This window comes from Pinus tabuliformis, chromosome 2_1 (assembly GCF_031772625.1).
Source record: "Pinus tabuliformis cultivar Carrire ecotype Pingquan chromosome 2_1, CPIR1, whole genome shotgun sequence".
NCBI lineage: Eukaryota > Viridiplantae > Streptophyta > Pinopsida > Pinales > Pinaceae > Pinus > Pinus tabuliformis.
The window spans coordinates 746,584,108-746,602,616 of NC_142299.1; positions in this window are offsets into that span (position 1 = coordinate 746,584,108).

Genomic DNA, 18,509 nt, shown 5'->3' on the forward strand with positions numbered 1-18,509 from the left:
AAGAAAAAATTCAACCAGAGAAAATGGAGGTGATGTAGATTATTCTGATTCACCTGTTGATATGGATGTTTCTTATGATTGTGAATTGAATTTGTCTACAGAGTTTGAACCAACTTCCTTCAAAGAAGTTGCTTCTCATGATGAATGGAAACAAGCGATGCAAAAGGAGTATGATGCCTTGATAAAGAATGGCACTTGGAAGCTGGTTGATCCTCCATTGGGAACCAAACCAATTAGTTGCAAGTGGGTCTGCAAGAACAAGTATAAAGCTGATGGCTCACTTGAAAAGCACAAAGACAGGCTTGTGGCAAAAGGTTTTGCACAAAAGGAAGGGGTCGATTATGAGGAGACTTTTTCCCCCAGAGCAAAATGGGTTGCCATTCGGACACTCTTTGCTTTGACAGCTTAGAATGATTGGAAAGTCCATCAAATGGATGTAAAAATTGCTTTCTTGAATGGAGATCTGAAAGAAAATGTTTTTATGTCCTAGCCAGAATGATTTTTTGTGAAGGGACATGAACATAAAGTATGCAAACTTGTGAAATCCGAGTATAGCTCCAAGAAAGCACCGCGAGCCTGGTATTAAAAGTTAATTGAGCATCTTCTAAAACTCAACTTCAAACATTATGATCTTGATGATGCAACTTTGTTTGTCAAGAAAGTTGGCAAAACAGTTGTATATTTTGTGGTATATGTAGATGATCTTTTGATGACATGGAACAATGAGAGCTACATTGCATCCATAAAGAAGGAATTTAGAAAAGGTTTTGAAATGATCGACTTGCGCTATGTTCACTACTATCTTGGTATTGAAGTAACTCAACATCCAAAGTATATATTCCTCTCTCAAAAGAAGTACATTGGAGATCTGTTAAACATGTTTGGCATGGATGAGTGCAATCCTTTGACTACTCCAATGGAACAAAACTTAAAGCTCACATCCATTGAAGGAAAATAATTTGAGGATGCAACAAGGTATAGACAACTTGTAGGAAGTCTCAACTACCTGACTACTACCAGACCAAACATTTCGTTTGTTGTTGGAATCCTCTCCAGGTTTATGCAAAAGCCTTGTGAGGGACATTGGTCTACTCCAAAAAGAGTTCTAAAGTACTTGAAGGGAACCCAAGACTTTGGACTCAAGTATACCCAGGTGGGCAACTTCAGCTTGATTGGATACTCTGATTAAGACTTAGATGGAGACAATGAAACTGGGGTTTCTACTTCAGGTCATGTTATGAGTAATGGATCGGGAGTTGTCTCTTGGAGATCACGCAAACAATCAATCAGCGGATTCCACAACAGAGGAAGAATATGTGGCAGTAGCTGAGGCAACAAAAGAAATTGCGTGGCTCAACAAAATTCTGGAAGATTTGCAGGTGAGACAAGTACATTCAACTCCACTCATGATTGACAACACCTTTGCAATAAAGTTGGCCAAGAACCCAAAGTTCCATGATTAAACGAAGCACATCAATACAAAATACTATCTGATTCGACATCATGTTGAGGCCAAGACAATCCATCTACGCCATTGTTCCACTAATGAGCAGATGACATACATCTTCACCAAAGTGCTTGGAAGAGAAAATTTCGAAAGATTCAAAACGATGCTTGGACTCACCAACATGCCTTTAGATTAAGGGGGGGAATGTTGACGCCTAATCATTGGGATTGGGTGAACATTTGTAAATAATGTAAATAGTAAATAATGGAGAATAGGAAAATGAAAAGACACTGGGAGGTGAAACCCAAGAGTCTCTCCCTCCTTGTATATAACCATGAGCAATCTTAATCAATAAACACAATATGCATTTAGGAGTTACCTCGTCACATATTATTATTATTTTTCTTAAACTAGATATTCTAAAATACTCGGTGGTAATGAAATAGAAGAATATTATGATAATGTTGTTGATAATTTTGTAATATTAAAGTTAGAAAGTAGATTATTTTTTGAAGATTAAGTGATTGTGAATTTTGAAATTATTATGATTTGATTTTCTATATTTTTTAATTTTAAGATAAGAAAAAGATTAAAAAAATAAAATAAAATATTATAAATAAAATGGAAAATAATTAAAACATAATTGTTAAATTATATAGATGTGAGTACATATATATATAGGTATAATTTAACTTATAGATGAAATAGACTTTTTCACTTGAATTTAACAAAATAATTTTAAAAAGAATGTGATTTTTTGGTTGTTTAAAATGCATTTTTGAATGGATAAATAGATTCAACACCCTGAAAAATCCTATAAGACACTTGAATTTAACTATTTCGTCTAAAATTAAATTACACCTATATATAATTGTTACTAAGTTTTTAATAAATAAAATATTTTTTCATGTAATTTTACAAACGAATGAAAATGATTAAAAATAATCAGTATATTTTACATAGGCGAAATCAACATGTAGGTCTAGATATTTCAAACTTTAAAAGATGTATATTACCATGTTTACCTACCTTATCTTGACCATCACATTCTAAAGATGTCAGATTAACATGCGAGCGACCATATCTATTTGTAAATTAGTTGGATTAAAGTTATATGTTTCGAATTTTAAATGACTTCTTGCTTAAAGCTATATGTTTCATAATCTAAATGACTTGGATTAATGTGTGAGCCCACCAAATCTTTGTAGACAGTTTCCATTGAGGTATGGTACCTAACTTGATTAATGTGTGAGCCCACCAAATCTTTGTAGAGAGTTTCAATTGAGAGAGAGTACTCAACTATGGTACCTAACTTTGAAATAGAAAAGCGTTATTTAACGCATACACATTTTAACTATTCAAACTTGGAATGTTAAACAACGGTCAATATTTGAATTTCAACCAAAATATAGAGACGTCAATAAAAATAGCGATGTCACCCCACGTGGATGCCACTCCTACCTCACTTACTGACACGTCACAAGTAATGTGAACTATCCTTAGACGAGAGCCGCAAGCGAAGAGCTTCATGTGGATTACTCTCATGGTGGGCCCACTTTTTCTTCCATACCTCACTTACTGACACGTCACAAGTAATGTGAACTATCCTTAGACGAGAGCCGCAAGCGAAGAGCTTCATGTGGATTACTCTCATGGTGGGCCCACTTTTTCTTCCATCGGCTTTCATTCAATTCTATGGTGAGTTTACTCAAGTCCCTGCAGGCTTTTTCCATACTATAATTCTATGGTGAGTTTACTCAAGTCCCTGCAGGCTTTTTCCATACTATAATTCTACGGATCATTTTTTAGTCTGTCACCGCTTATATTAGACAGATTTCATGAACTCGTGGTAAATTGCAATCAGACACTAGAATTGTGAAAACATGGATTCTTAAAGGAGCATATCATTAAATTTGTCTCTTTGCAACTATTGATGCAGGTGAAATTTCCAGATTTGGTGATGGGTATGTTTCATCTCTTGATTTTTTAGGGTACAAAATTTCTTCTGAGAGCACAAATAATTTACTTGGAAAAACTTAAATCTGGAACATTAATTTTACACAGTGGTAGAAAACGATTGGATGAAAATTCCACTGGGATGTTGCAAGCGTCAGCCTATGCTTTACTAATTCAGATATTCTAACATATCTCTGTACAACCATCACTGGCATCATGAAATTTAATAGAAAATGTGTTTCTAATTTTAAGCTAAATACTTAGATTAGGTAACCTTGTTCTTGTCTTCAAAAAGAGATATGGTAGAAGCTATGTTATTTTGCCCACGGTAAACTCAGGTCACCTTGTTTATATTCGGGTGATATATTTCTGATCAATTGTCACCTCCTTTCCGATTGCTATCCAGAATGGAGGAACTCGGTTTCCACATAACACACATATATGGCCTCACTGAAACCTACGGTCCCATAACCTCATGTGTTTGGAAGCCTGAATGGGGTAAGCTTCCATCAGAGGATCAATTCAAGCTGAAGACCTGGCAAGGGGTTCCTCACTTGGGGGTTTCTAAATAAGATGTCAAGAATCCCAACACAATGGAAAGTGTTCTTCATGACCGTACTACAATTGGTGAAGTCATGATGAAGGGCAACATAGTCATGAACGGATACTTCAAAAATGCTGAAGCTACAGCCAAAGCATTTGAAAATGGATAGTTTCACACTGGTGATTTAGGGGTCATTCATTCTGACAGCTACCTTGAGCTCAAGCATAGATCAAAAGACATTATAATCTCAGGGGGTGAAGACATTATAATCTCAGGGGGTGAGAATATTTGCAGCATCGAAGTTGAAACTGTTATTTATGCTCATTAAAAATGAAATATTATGATTAAAAACCCTGGTCAAATGTAACATATATATGCAGGTGAAGATGATGTTTTTACACTGTGTTCAACTTGATGCCATTTATGTCTCCTTTCCTTACGCACAGAGCCCAAGCATTGGCTATTCAACAGACGCTTCACGAATATTACAAAAACCCTGGCAGGGACTACGGCTACGACAGTGGCTCCCTTGTTTTCTTATAGTAATTGTTCGAAGGTTTTTTATTCACCAAATTTTTTTGATTGTGAGTTTTATAGGGTTAAATTAAAATCTCTATTAGGAAGGAAATTGATTTATAATTATTGTTCAAAGGTTTTTCACTCACAGAACTTTTTGACTCTTAGTTTTATATAATCAGAATTTCTATTAAGAAGGAAATTCATTTCCAATAAATTTGGTGAAAATTTGTTTAACCAAAATAAAGGACTAGTTTACTATATATATTCATGAAGGTGTGTTTAACCAAAATAAAGAACTATTTTTTTGAAACTATATATATTCATGAAGGTGTGTTTAACCAAAATAAAGAACTATTTTTTTTTCAAAGTGATAATTGGTTTGTTTTTTATTATTTGCAATGAGATTTAGTAATTAAAACAATCACGTTATTTTTATGTAGCAAGAATATATTTTTTATTTGTTAAATAAAGAAAAGAAAAATATTAGGTATTAAAAATTTTGATTATTTAATTTTAAAATATCATAATGGTCTATATAAGTATATCTTAGAAAATGAATTTTTTGGACATCTCTTCATTAGGAGTTTCTTATCGATATGAGATTAAAATTGAGCAAAAAAAAAATGAATATAAGAATAATCGAGAGTTTGGGTTTGCAGATGTATCACAACAAAAACATAGTAAAGATAGCCCTAACTCATAGAGTACAGGAAAGATCAAAGAGATCCAATTTCAAGACAACCAATCCAAGTTTTAGGTAAAAATGACAATGGAAAGTCAAAAAAGGACATTAGAAAATGGTGTGAGTAACACATGTTTCTTGAAACAATCATTGTTGGAAAAACTTAAAGAAGAATAATTGGAATTTGATTTGGATCTTGATTTAGATTAGTATAACAGAAAGTGAATCATTAACTCATAAATAACATGACTTGGTTTACCATAACTTAAGCAAAACATTTATATCACTCTGGTATGTCTTGAAGACTCTACAACAACACAAACTATATGCTAATATGGAGAAATTCTCATTTGGAATACATATAATTCAATATTTAGGATACATCATGGATGAACATGAGGTACCTGTGAACTTAGCCAAGATCCAATTCTACTAGGAATAAGAGCAACAAAACTTAAGCAAAACAAAATGGATCGAGTCAATACAACTCAGAGAACAACTTCAAAGAGCTAGACAAAATAATGATTAGGAAGAGATTGCCCAGGGGTGGTTGGAGCCACGATTGAGTTTCCAAACAATGATTACAAATCTCACTGGCTTGCCCATGTCCATCACGTCTCTTCTCAGTGAAATGATTGTTGCAATAGAAGCCATGTTGATCCAGGTGGGTGGCCTTGATATGAAGGTTTTGAAGGTTGTTTTGAAGGATTTTTATTACAATAGTTCTAAGTATGTTTGTAGGGTTCTGGTCCAGTGTCCTAAAACTGAAGGGGAGGTTTGGGATTACTTTTATTTCATCAGGAATGCACATGCTAGTGGTGTTAAGGTTGTCAAGGGCACATCTATTTCCTTTGATGATGTCAAAGTATTTGGAGGAGTTTAGAGCAGTTATGGCTATTGCATTTGCTCAGAGATTTGGGGTTTCAATGGCATTTGGAGGACCCCATGTCACTTTTTTAGATACTTCACAAGAGAAAAAAGAGAATCATGCCCAAGAAGGATTATTAAAGTGAGTGTGGATTCAAATGATAAGCCAACTCTATGGATTGTTGTTCGTGCTATGGCGACAATAACTAACATGGAATATTTTTACTTCCTTGTATGCTTTGTTAGCATTAATGGGATGCAATGCATGTAAATGGTTGTCCAATGATCCAACAACATGTGATTGCATGAAATGCAACAATTCCATCCTTGGATGTGACTACTGCTATGTACTCCATCTTGAATTGCATGACCCCACTGACCATCTTGAAAATGTTGTTGTTTTCGATGATGCTGCAACTAAACTCTTGGGTGTGACAACAAAGAAGCTTTGCCTCCTTTCAAGCATGCCACAATATGTTAGAGACATCTCCACCAAGATCAAATGTCATCACTTCCTTCTCACCCTTTCTATTAAAGCAATCACTTTCAACGATGTTGAACACGTCCTCCCAACCCTTATGCACTCTGATTTATGTTCATAATTTATTTCATGCCATTTTAAAAATCCCCCAAAAAATGAACTCCTCTGTTATGTACCTCATGCCTACAAGGATTGCCATTGTTTTGGGACATTTATGTTACTGTAACTTTCTTCTTAAATTTAACCTCCTACTACACTCTATAGAACATATATAGAAACTCAAATTCCTATTGTATTTCATTTTCCATGTATTTCGCTTGATTATTGCCTTCCACATTCCCCCCACTACTATCGACGTTCCTTTGCACCTCTCGGTGCAATTGCTAGTTTATATATATATTTTTAAAAACTAGTAATCTAAGGATCTCGATATAATGCTAATCATTGATATCATATCAAATGATATGTTTCATATTATTATTGTTTTTTTATAATTTTATATTGTAAAATATTGGGTGGCAATGAAATATAAGAATATTATGATAAGGATGTTGATAACTCAAAGCTAGATAGTAGATTATTTTTAGAATATTAAGTGATTGTGAAATTTAAAATTATTATGATGTGATTTTCTAATTTTTTTAGTATCAGGATAAGAAAAAAGAATTTAAAAAAATAAATAAAAATATTATAAATGAAATGGAAAATAATTAAACATAATTGTTAAATTACAAGATGAAGTAGACTTTTTCATATGAATTAGGCAAAACAATTTCAAGAAAGAATGTGATTTTTTGTTATTTAAGTACGTTTTTGAATGCATAAATAGACTCAACGCCCTGAAAAATCCCATGAGACACTTGAATTCTATAAATTAAACAACTTAAACTTGAATTTTTAAAGTTTCTGCAACAGTTTGATTAAAAGTTATTTTGTCCAAAAATTAGATTGCTAAATTTTTAATAAATAAAATATTTTTTTTTAAATATAATTAAGTTACAAACGAATGAAAATGATTAAAAATAATCATTATATTTTACATAGTCCAAGTCAACATGTACGTCTAGATATTTCAAACTTTAAAAGATGTATATTAACATGTTTACCTACCTACTTTATCTTGACCCTTAGATTCTAAACATGCCAGATTAACGTGCGACCCTATATATTTGTAAATTACTGGGATTAAAGTTATATATTTTGAATTGTAAATGACTTCTTGCTGAAAGCTATATTATTCATAATTTAAATGTGTGAGCCCACCAAATCTTTGTAGAGAGTTTCAATGGAGAGCGAGTATGGTATTGGTACGTAACTTTGAAATAGAAAACCGTTATTTAACGCATACACATTTTAACTATTCAAACTTGGAATGTTAAACACTGATCAAATACTCGGAATGTTAAACAACGGTCAAATATTTGAAATAGAAAACCGTTATTTAACGCATACACATTTTAACTATTCAAACTCGGAATGTTACACAATGGTCAAATACTAGGAATGTTAAACAACGGTCAAATACTAGGAATGTTAAACAACGGTCAAATATTTGAATTGCGTATAAATTTCAACCAAAATATGGAGACGTTTATAAAAATAGGGATGTCACCCCACGTGGATGCCACTCCTACCTGGATGAACTATCCTTTGACGTGAGCCGCAAGCGAAGGCTTGTGAGATCAATGAAGCATAACACAGCTGATGCAGGTTGTGGGGGTTCAAATTTTATAAAAACATGTTATAACTTATGACCTAGTCATGCACACCGAATCATTTTCACTAGGATATTACTGTTTGCAGATTCAGCCAGAAGTTTAATGTTTTTTCAGTCCCAGGATGTGGTCTAATGGTTAAGTGGAGAGGTTTAATCTCCACAAATAGTATAGTCTAATCCCACATAAAATTATGTATCTATGAGAATTTGTTTCATCTCTTTACATAGCTATTCTTTATATTTGAAATTTAATTTCGTTTATATTTTAACTTCATTTATATCTCAGATTACATCTCATCCATTGAATTTTCAAAATATTCCAAAATCTACACTCAAATCACACCAATCTACCTAATTCTTGCCCGCACAATCTACCTAATGCTTAACCGAAGACTTTGCTTATGCATGCAAGCAGAAAGGATAGGCAAGGTATGGGATTGGTCCTTGCCATTCATATGTTTTAGGATGGCTTTGGTTTCTCTCGCCATGGATATTAATGCAATTAGATTGCAATTTTTTAATATGAAATATCAAAGTATGGAAAAACAGAAAATGGATTGATTTTGGTCGTGACGATAAGATGAGAAAGCTTGGTGACGTAGCCAGCCAATGCAATCTTATTTCCATGTTTCATCACCGAGTAGATATTCCAGTTATGAATGCTTAGCTTTACTAATAATTTATTGCTGGCAACTTAGGCATTACTTTATCAAAAGCATATCTATAAGGTGTTCAAGTAGATAGGATTTATACGTCTACATAGATAGATTCTAGCTTGCTCGCTTGCCCTTTGTTCTCTTCTCAACCTATAAGTAATCCATATTTGCTCACTCACCACTATATTTGCTAACTCACCACCCACTCAATGGTAATCCTTATCCCTTCATTCAGGTGGATAGGGTCTATACCTCTACATAGATTCTTGTTTCCTGCTTGCTAGCTTCTCCTATTTTCTTTTTCTCTTTCCCACATATAAGTAATACATATTTGCTAATATTTCCCATTCAATGGTAATTGTTATCTTGATGGTAGATTTTGTGTGTAATATCTTAATATTTGAAAAATAAAAGCTAAGACAAATTTTATAATATTTTATAAGGCAAATGATGATTATGCACTTTTTTGTATGCAGGGTGTTGTGGTGTTGCTTCTTTGCACCGTGTGACAAATCATGTCCGAATTTGAGAAGCCCTTACGAGTGATGGATGACACCTTGACCTCAAATATAAAGGCTTTGTCCATCGAGGTCACAAATTCACCGTGAAAGTTAATTTTCACTGGAATTCGATTTTTTTTTTTCTTTCAAAAAATATGATCATAGGAGTGTTTGAATCATTTTTTTGATGGTGGAAATGGATTCAACACCATCAAAAACCCCATGGGAACCTAAAATCCTGAAGCTCAATAATTGCAACCCAAATTTCCCAAAGATTCTACCGGATTTTGGCAAAAATCATACCAGAATTGCCACTATTTTTCGAGCGAATTTGTGGCCTCGTTAGACTACTCTAAATATAAATGATTGAATGAATTTCTACATTGGAGGGGTGAGGCAATTTGTGAGGATTTCTGGGAGGTTGGTTAGATACAATTTTCAAAATAAAAGTTTTTGGAGGGCTCCTTGAATAGTGAAATTTGTGGTCCCATAATTGATGATCACTAAACAATTTTTTTTATACATTATTCAAAATAAACTAAAATCTTTGTTTCTTTTGGGAATATAAAGGTGAAAGAGTTATGAGGGTTAGGATACTTGGTCAAGTTTGGATTGATCCCTGCAAATAATCCGTTGTAGCTGCTTGATCCTTGCTTCCTCTTGCCTTCTTTGCTTTTCTTGATCCAATGTTGAAGTGCTCCAAGAAAACTCTGTCCAAGAGTGTGAGAGAGAGAGAACAGAGAGGGAGCTCCAAAATTGAACTGATAAAAGGTACCAATTGATCCTCAGAGCCTTTTTATTAATAAGGCCTCTATTTTCTTCAATTTTCCATTATTTTCCTTCATTTTCTTCCTTACATGCAACCTATGAACTTTCACCTTCCTTTTCTCCTAATTTCCATTATTTTTCATAAATAAAATTCCAATTAATGCTTCATTCCTTTCCAATTCCTTTGTCATTTCCTTTGCCAATTTCCTTAGCCATAATAAACCAAATGAACACCCAAACTAGGATGTTTTCCCCAACGTTCAGCTTGGAATACGTGTCCCATAACAATCATTATTATTTTGCCTTTATTAACTTTATTTACATGGAATTTTCACCAGGGTTGTTACAAAACCCGCCCCCTTGGGGGAACAACATCCTCAGTGTTCAACGACACCTGCAACCAACAAAACTGTTGTAGGCATAACATACTGCCCATGGAGCTTTATAACTTAGCTTGATGCGGTATTTACAGTGATCAACATGCTGAGAAGCAAACCAACATGACACAAAACAACATAACAATCATAACAACATGACACCCATACCACTTATTAGAGCTTTATAACACAACTCATGGCAGTATTTACATCCACATACATATGTACATATACCAAAACATTACACCAAAACATATGCCAAAAACATTCGCTCAACCAGTGAATAAAGAAGGATACATAACCCACATCTGATTTGCCATCTCCTATGTAGCTTCATCAGGCCCAAAGTGGTTCCAATGCAGTTTAACCTACTCAATTGCTTGGTTCTGGAGCATGAGCATATTTATCTCCAATATACACTAAGGTTCCAACTGGAATTCTCCAGTTGGCTCCACCTGCAATACAGACCAGTTAATCACATGATCAACATCTTTAACATACTTATTAAGAAATGACACATGGAAAACATCATGGACTTTCACTGTCAGAGGCAGTATAAGTCGATAGGCTACTGGTCCAATCCTCTCAAGAATCTTGAAAGGTCCACGAAACCGAGGTGCCAGCTTGGCACATGATCCAATCCTCAAGGAGATCTTCTTGGGCTTGATGTGCAAGTACACCTATTCCCCGACCTGAAACTTCTTAAACAAATTGTTTCGATCTGCATAACATTTCTACCTGTCCTTTGTTGCCTTTATATTCTTCTTGATAACTTGCATTTCCTGTACCTTTACTGCCATCATATCCGGACCAATCAACATCCTGTTCACTGGATCACTCCAAATGTTGGGAGCATTACAACTCCGCCCATATAGTGCCTCAAACAGACTCATCCTCCGTGAATTCTGATACCCATTGTTCTAAGAAAACTCGACCAACGGAAGGTACTCCTCCCATCTCCTCTGTTGATGCATCACATACATCCTCAACATGTCTTCCAATATCTTGTTAACCCTCTCTATCTGTCCATCTATCTTCGGATGATATGTTGTAGTGAAAGCCAACTCTGTACCCAAACCTACAAATAACTCTTTCCAGAATCTAGAAGTGAACTTGGCATCCATGTCTAACACAATATTCCTTGGTACACCATGCAATTTGACCACATCTCTGATGAATACTTGTGCCACATCACTAGCATAATACATAGACTCCAACGGATTGAAGTGTGCTACCTTTGTCAACCTATCCACCACAACCATGATGAAATCATGTTGTTTAGATGTCATCGACAAACCTGTAATGAAGTCCATGGAAATGATCTCCCACTTCCACTCTAGAATTAGAATGAGGTGTAGTAGTCCACCTGGATGCTTACACTCTGCTTTTTCTTGTTGACAGTCCAAGCATCTAGCCACAAACTTTGCCACCCCCTTTTCCAGATTCGGCCAATAATAAAACTTCTTCACTGTTGTTAATGTCTTTTGGTATCCTGGGTGACTTGAATATGGTTTCACATGAAACTCTCTCAAGATAGTCTTCTTGAGCTCACTACTGTCTGGCACATATATATCATGTCCCTAAATCTGATCAAACCATTTGCTGTGAGATGATTGTCCACATCCTGCTCACTTATACCCTATTGTAACCTGTGCATAAGCTCCATGTACCTATCATTCAACTGTCCTTCCTGTAAGATATGATCTTGTAAGTCTATCCCATAAGAACTGATAACTGCTACATGATTCACCTGTACTCTCCTTCTAAGAGCATCTGCGACCCTGTTCTCCTTTCCCTTGATGTACCTGATCTCAAATTCAAACCAACCATCTAGCTTGCCTAACATTTAGATTCGACTGATCAAACAAGTATCTCAACCCACTGTGATCACTCATCAATACAAACCTCCTATCAAGAAGATAGTGCCTCCACATCTTCAACGCATGGATGATCGCTGCTAACTCAAGATCATGTGTTGGGTAATTACTCGTTCTCATTCAGTTTCTGTGACTCGTGGCATACTACCTGTCCTTCCTGCATAAGGACTTCATCAATTCCTCTCTTTCAATCATATGTACATACCACAAACTCTTTTCCCGGATCTGCAATCTTTAACACTGGAGGATTTGTCAATAACTTCTTCAACTGCTCAAAACATGTTGCACATTCCTTTGTCCATTCAAATTGCTTACCTTTCCTCTGTAATGATGTAATAGTATATGCAATCTGAGAGAAGTTCCTAATGAACCTCCTGTAATAGCCCGCTAGCCTGTTGACAACGGTGAGTTCGTTGTCGATCATGAGCTGTTGAATTCTTTCCTGCAATCATGATATGGGCCACTTTGCAGACATGTACTAGCCGGCTGCTCTGGAATGATGGGCACTCTCAAATATTTCTCAACTGGAGTTGGGCACTGAGCACAATACATATTCTAGACGTTACTGTTAAAGCCAAGAAACAAAATGTAGTGCTGAAATTGGAAATGTGTACCATATACATGTGTTTGCACTCAATTTCATGTTTGTTCTTTTTTGGGGTGGTAGCAAGTAAAACATGCGTGGATGATCATTGTCAAGGGCAGAATCATGGAGACTCTCCCTCCTCCGACTGACCATCTTGAAAATGTTGTTGTTTTCGATGATGCTGCAACTAAACTCTTGGGTGTGACAACAAAGAAGCTTTGCCTCCTTTCAAGCATGCCACAATATGTTAGAGACATCTCCACCAAGATCAAATGTCATCACTTCCTTCTCACCCTTTCTATTAAAGCAATCACTTTCAACGATGTTGAACGCGTCCTCCCAACCTTTATGCACTCTGATTTATGTTCATAATTTATTTCATGCCATTTTAAAAATCCCCCCAAAAATGAACTCCTCTGTTATGTACCTCATGCCTACAAGGATTGCCATTGTTTTGGGACATTTATGTTACTGTAACTTTCTTCTTAAATTTAACCTCCTACTACACTCTATAGAACATAGATAGAAACTCAAATTCCTATTGTATTTCATTGTCCATGTATTTCGCTTGATTATTGCCTTCCACATTCCCCCCACTACTATCGATGTTCCTTTGCACCTCTCGGTGCAATTGCTAGTTTATATATTTTTTTTAAAAACCCTCGTAATCTAAGGATCTCGATATAATGCTAATCATTGATATCATATCAAATGATATGTTTCATATTATTATTGTTTTTTTATAATTTTATATTGTAAAATATTGGGTGGCAATGAAATATAAGAATATTATGATAAGGATGTTGATAACTCTGTAATATTAAAGCTAGATAGTAGATTATTTTTAGAATATTAAGTGATTGTGAAATTTAAAATTATTATGATGTGATTTTCTAATTTTTTTTAATATCAGGATAAGAAAAAAGAATTTTAAAAAATAAATAAAAATATTATAAATGAAATGGAAAATAATTAAACATAATTGTTAAATTACATAGATGAGTGTACATATATATAGGTATAGTCTAACTTATAGATGAAGCAGACTTTTTCATATGAATTAGGCAAAACAATTTCAAGAAAGAATGTGATTTTTTGTTATTTAAAATACGTTTTTGAATGCATAAATAGACTCAGCACCCTGAAAAATCCCATGGGACACTTAAATTCTATAAATTAAACAACTTAAACTTGAATTTTTAAAAGTTTCTACAACAATTTGATTAAAAATTGTTTTGTCTAAAAATTAGATTGCTAAATTTTTAATAAATAAAATTTTTTTTTTTTAATATAATTAAGTTACACATAAATGAAAATGATTAAAAATAATCATTATATTATACAAAGGCGAAGTCAACATGTACGTCTAGATATTTCAAACTTTAAAAGATGCATATTAACATGTGTACCTACTTTATCTTGACCCTTAGATTCTAAACATGCCAGATTAAAGTTATATATTTTGAATTGTAAATGACTTCTTGCTGAAAGCTATATTATTCATAATTTAAATGTGTGAGCCCTCCAAATCTTTGTAGAGAGTTTCAATGGACAGCGAGTATGGTATTGGTACGTAACTTTGAAATAGAAAACCGTTATTTAACGCATACACATTTTAACTATTCAAACTCGGAAAGTTACACAACGGTCAAATACTAGGAATGCTAAACAATAGTCAAATACTAGGAATGTTAAACAACGGTCAAATATTTGAATTGCGTATAAATTTCAACCAAAATATGGAGACGTCAATAAAAATAGGGATGTCACCCCACGTGGATGCCACTCCTACCTCACTTACTGACACGTCACAAGTAATCTGAACTATCCTTTGACGTGAGCCGCAAGCGAAGGCTTGTGAGATCAATGAAGCAAAACACAGACTGATGCAGGTTGTGGGGCTTCAAATTTTATAAAAACATGTTATAACTTATGACCTAGTCATGCACACCGAATCATTTTCACTAGGATATTACTGTTTGCAGATTCAGCCAGAAGTTTTTCAGTCCAAGGATGTGGTCCAATGGTTAAGTGGAAAGGTTTAATCTCCACAAATAGTATAGTCTAATCTCACATAAAATTATGTATCTATGAGAATTTGTTCCAACCATTATTTCTTGGATTGAAAAAAAAAAATATCATCTCTTTACATAGCTATTCTTTATATTTGAAATTTAATTTTGTTTATATTTTAACTTCATTTATATCTCACATTACATCTCATCCATTAAATTTTCAAAATATTCCAAAATCTACACTCAAATCACACCAATCTACCTAATTCTTGCCTGCACAATCTACCTAATGCTTAACCGAAGCCTTTGCTTATGCATGCAAGCAGAAAGGATAGGCAAGGTATGAGGTTGGTCCTTGCCATTCATATGTTTTAGGATGGCTTTGGTTTCTCTCGCCATGGATATTAATGGCGATTAGATTGCAATTTTTTAATATGAAATATCAGAGTATGGAAAAACAGAAAATGGATTGATTTTGGTCGTGACGATAAGATGAGAAAGCTTGGTGACGTAGCCAGCCAATGCAGTCTTATTTCCATGTTTCATCACCGAGTAGATATTCCAACTATGAATGCTTAGCTTTACTAATAATTTATTGTTGGCAACTTAGGCATTACTTTATCAAAAGCATATCTATAAGGTGTTCAAGTAGATAGGATTTATACGTCTATATAGATTCTAGCTTGCTCGCTTGCCCTTTGTTCTCTTCACAACCTATAAGTAATCCATATTTGCTCACTCAACACTATATTTGCTAACTCACCACCCACTCAATGGTAATCCTTATCCCTTCATTCAGGTGGACAAGGTCTATACCTCTACATAGATTCTTGTTTCCTGCTTGCTAGCTTCTCCTGTTTTCTTTTTCTCTTTCCCACGTATAAGTAATACATATTTGCTAATATTTCCCATTCAATGGTAATTGTTATCTTGATGGTAGATTTTGTGTGTAATATCTTAATATTTGAAAAATAAAAGTTAAGACAAATTTTATAATATTTTATAAGGCAAATGATGATTATGCACTTTTCTGTATGCAGCGTGTTGTGGTGTTGCTTCTCTGCACTGTGTGACAAATCATGTCCGAATTTGAGAAGCCTTTACGAGTGATGGATGACACCTTGACCTCAAATATAAAGGCCTTGTCCACCGAGGTCACAAATTCGCCTGGAAAGTTAATTTTCACTGGAATTCATTTTTTTTTTCAAAAAATATGATCATAAGAGTGTTTGAATCATTTTTTTGATGGTGGAAATGGATTCAACACCATCAAAAACCCCATGGGAACCTAAAATCCTGAAGCTCGATAATTGTAACCCAAATTTCGCAAAGATTCTACTGGATTTTGGCAAAAATCATGCCAGAATTTCCACTATTTTTCGACTGAATTTGTGGCCTCGTTAGACTACTCTAAATATAAATGATTGAATGAATTTCTACATTGGAGGGGTGAGGCGATTTGTGAGGATTTCCGGGAGGTTGGTTAGATACAATTTTCAAAATAAAAGTTTTTGGAGGGCTCCTTGAATAGTGAAATTTGTGGTCCCATAATTGATGATCACTAAACAATTTTTTTTATATATTATTAAAAATAAACTAAAATCTTTGTTTGTTTTGGGAATATAAAGGTGAAAGAGTTACGAGGGTTAGGATACTTGGTCGAGTTTTGAGGGTTAGGACACTTGGTTAAGTTTGGATTGATACCTGCAAATAATCCATTGTAGCTGCTTGATCCTTGCTTCCTCTTGCCTCCTTTTCTTTTCTTGATCCAATGCTGAAGTGCTCCAAGAAAACTCTGTCCAAGAGTGTGAGAGAGAGAATAGAGAGGGAGCTCCAAAACTAAACTGATAAAAGGTACTAATTGATCCTCAGAAGCCTTTTTATTAATGAGGCCTCTATTTTCTTCAATTTTCCATTATTTTCCTTCATTTTCTTCCTTACATGCAACTTGTGAACTTTCACCTTCCTTTTCTCCTAATTTCCATTATTTTTCATAAATAAAATTCCAATTAATGCCTCATTCCTTTCCAATTCCTTTGTCATTTCCTTTGCCAATTTCCTTAGCCATAATAAACCAAATGAACACCCAAACTAGGATGTTTTCCCCAACGTTCAGCTTGGAATACGTGTCCCATAACAATCATTATTATTTTGCCTTTATTAACTTTATTTACATGGAATTTTCACCAAGGTTGTTACAGAACCCGCCCCCTTGGGGGAACATCGTCCTCAGTGTTCAACGACACCTACAACCAACAAAACTATTGTAGGCATAACATACTACCCATGGAGCTTTATAACTTAGCTTGATGCAGTATTTACAATGATCAACATGCTGAGAAGCAAACCAACATGACACAAAACAACATAACAATCATAACAACATGACACCCATACCGCTTATTGGAGCTTTATAATGCAACTCATGGCGGTATTTACATCCACATACATATGTACATATACCAAAACATTACACCAAAACATATGCCAAAAACATTCGCTCAACCAACAAATAAAGAAGGATACACAACCCACATTTGATCTGCCATCTCCTATGTAGCTTCATTAGGCCCAAAGTGGTTCCATTGCAGTTTAACCTGGTCAATTGCTCGGTTCTGGAGCATGAGCATATTTATATCCAATATACACTGAGGTTTCGACTCAAATTCTCCAGTTGGCTCCACCTGGAATACAGACCAGTTAATCACATGGTCAACATATTTAACATACTTATTAAGAAATGACACATGGAAAACATCATGAACTTTCACTATCAGAGGCAGTATAAGTCGATAGGCTACTGGTCCAATCCTCTCAAGAATCTTGAAAGGTCCACAAAACCGAGGTGCCAGCTTGGCACATGATCCAATCCTCAAGGAGATCTTCTTGGGCTTGATGTGCAAGTACACCTGTTCCCCGACTTGAAACTCCTTAAACAAATCGTTTCAATCTGCATAACATTTCTACCTGTCCTTTGTTGCCTTTTTATTCTTCTTGATAACTTGCATTTCCTATACCATTATTGCCATCATATCCGGACCAATCAACATCTTGTTCACTGGATCACTCCAAATGTTGGGAGCATTACAACTCCGCCCATATAGTGCCTCAAACAAACTCATCCTCAGTGAATCCTGATACCCATTATTCCAAGAAAACTCGACCAACGGAAGTTACTCCTCCCATCTCCTCTGCTGATGCATCAAATACATCCTCAACATGTCCTCCAATATCATGTTAACCCTCTCTATCTGTCCATCTATCTTCGGATGATATGTTGTAGTGAAAGCCAACTCTGTACCCAAACCTACAAATAACTCTTTCCAGAATCTAGAAGTGAACTTGGCATCCATGTCTAACACAATATTCCTTGGTACACCATGCAATTTGACCACATCTCTAATGAATACTTGTGCCACATCACTAGCAGAATACGTAGACTCCAACGGATTGAAGTGTTCTACCTTTGTCAACCTATCCACCACAACCATGATGAAATCATGTTGTTTAGATGTCA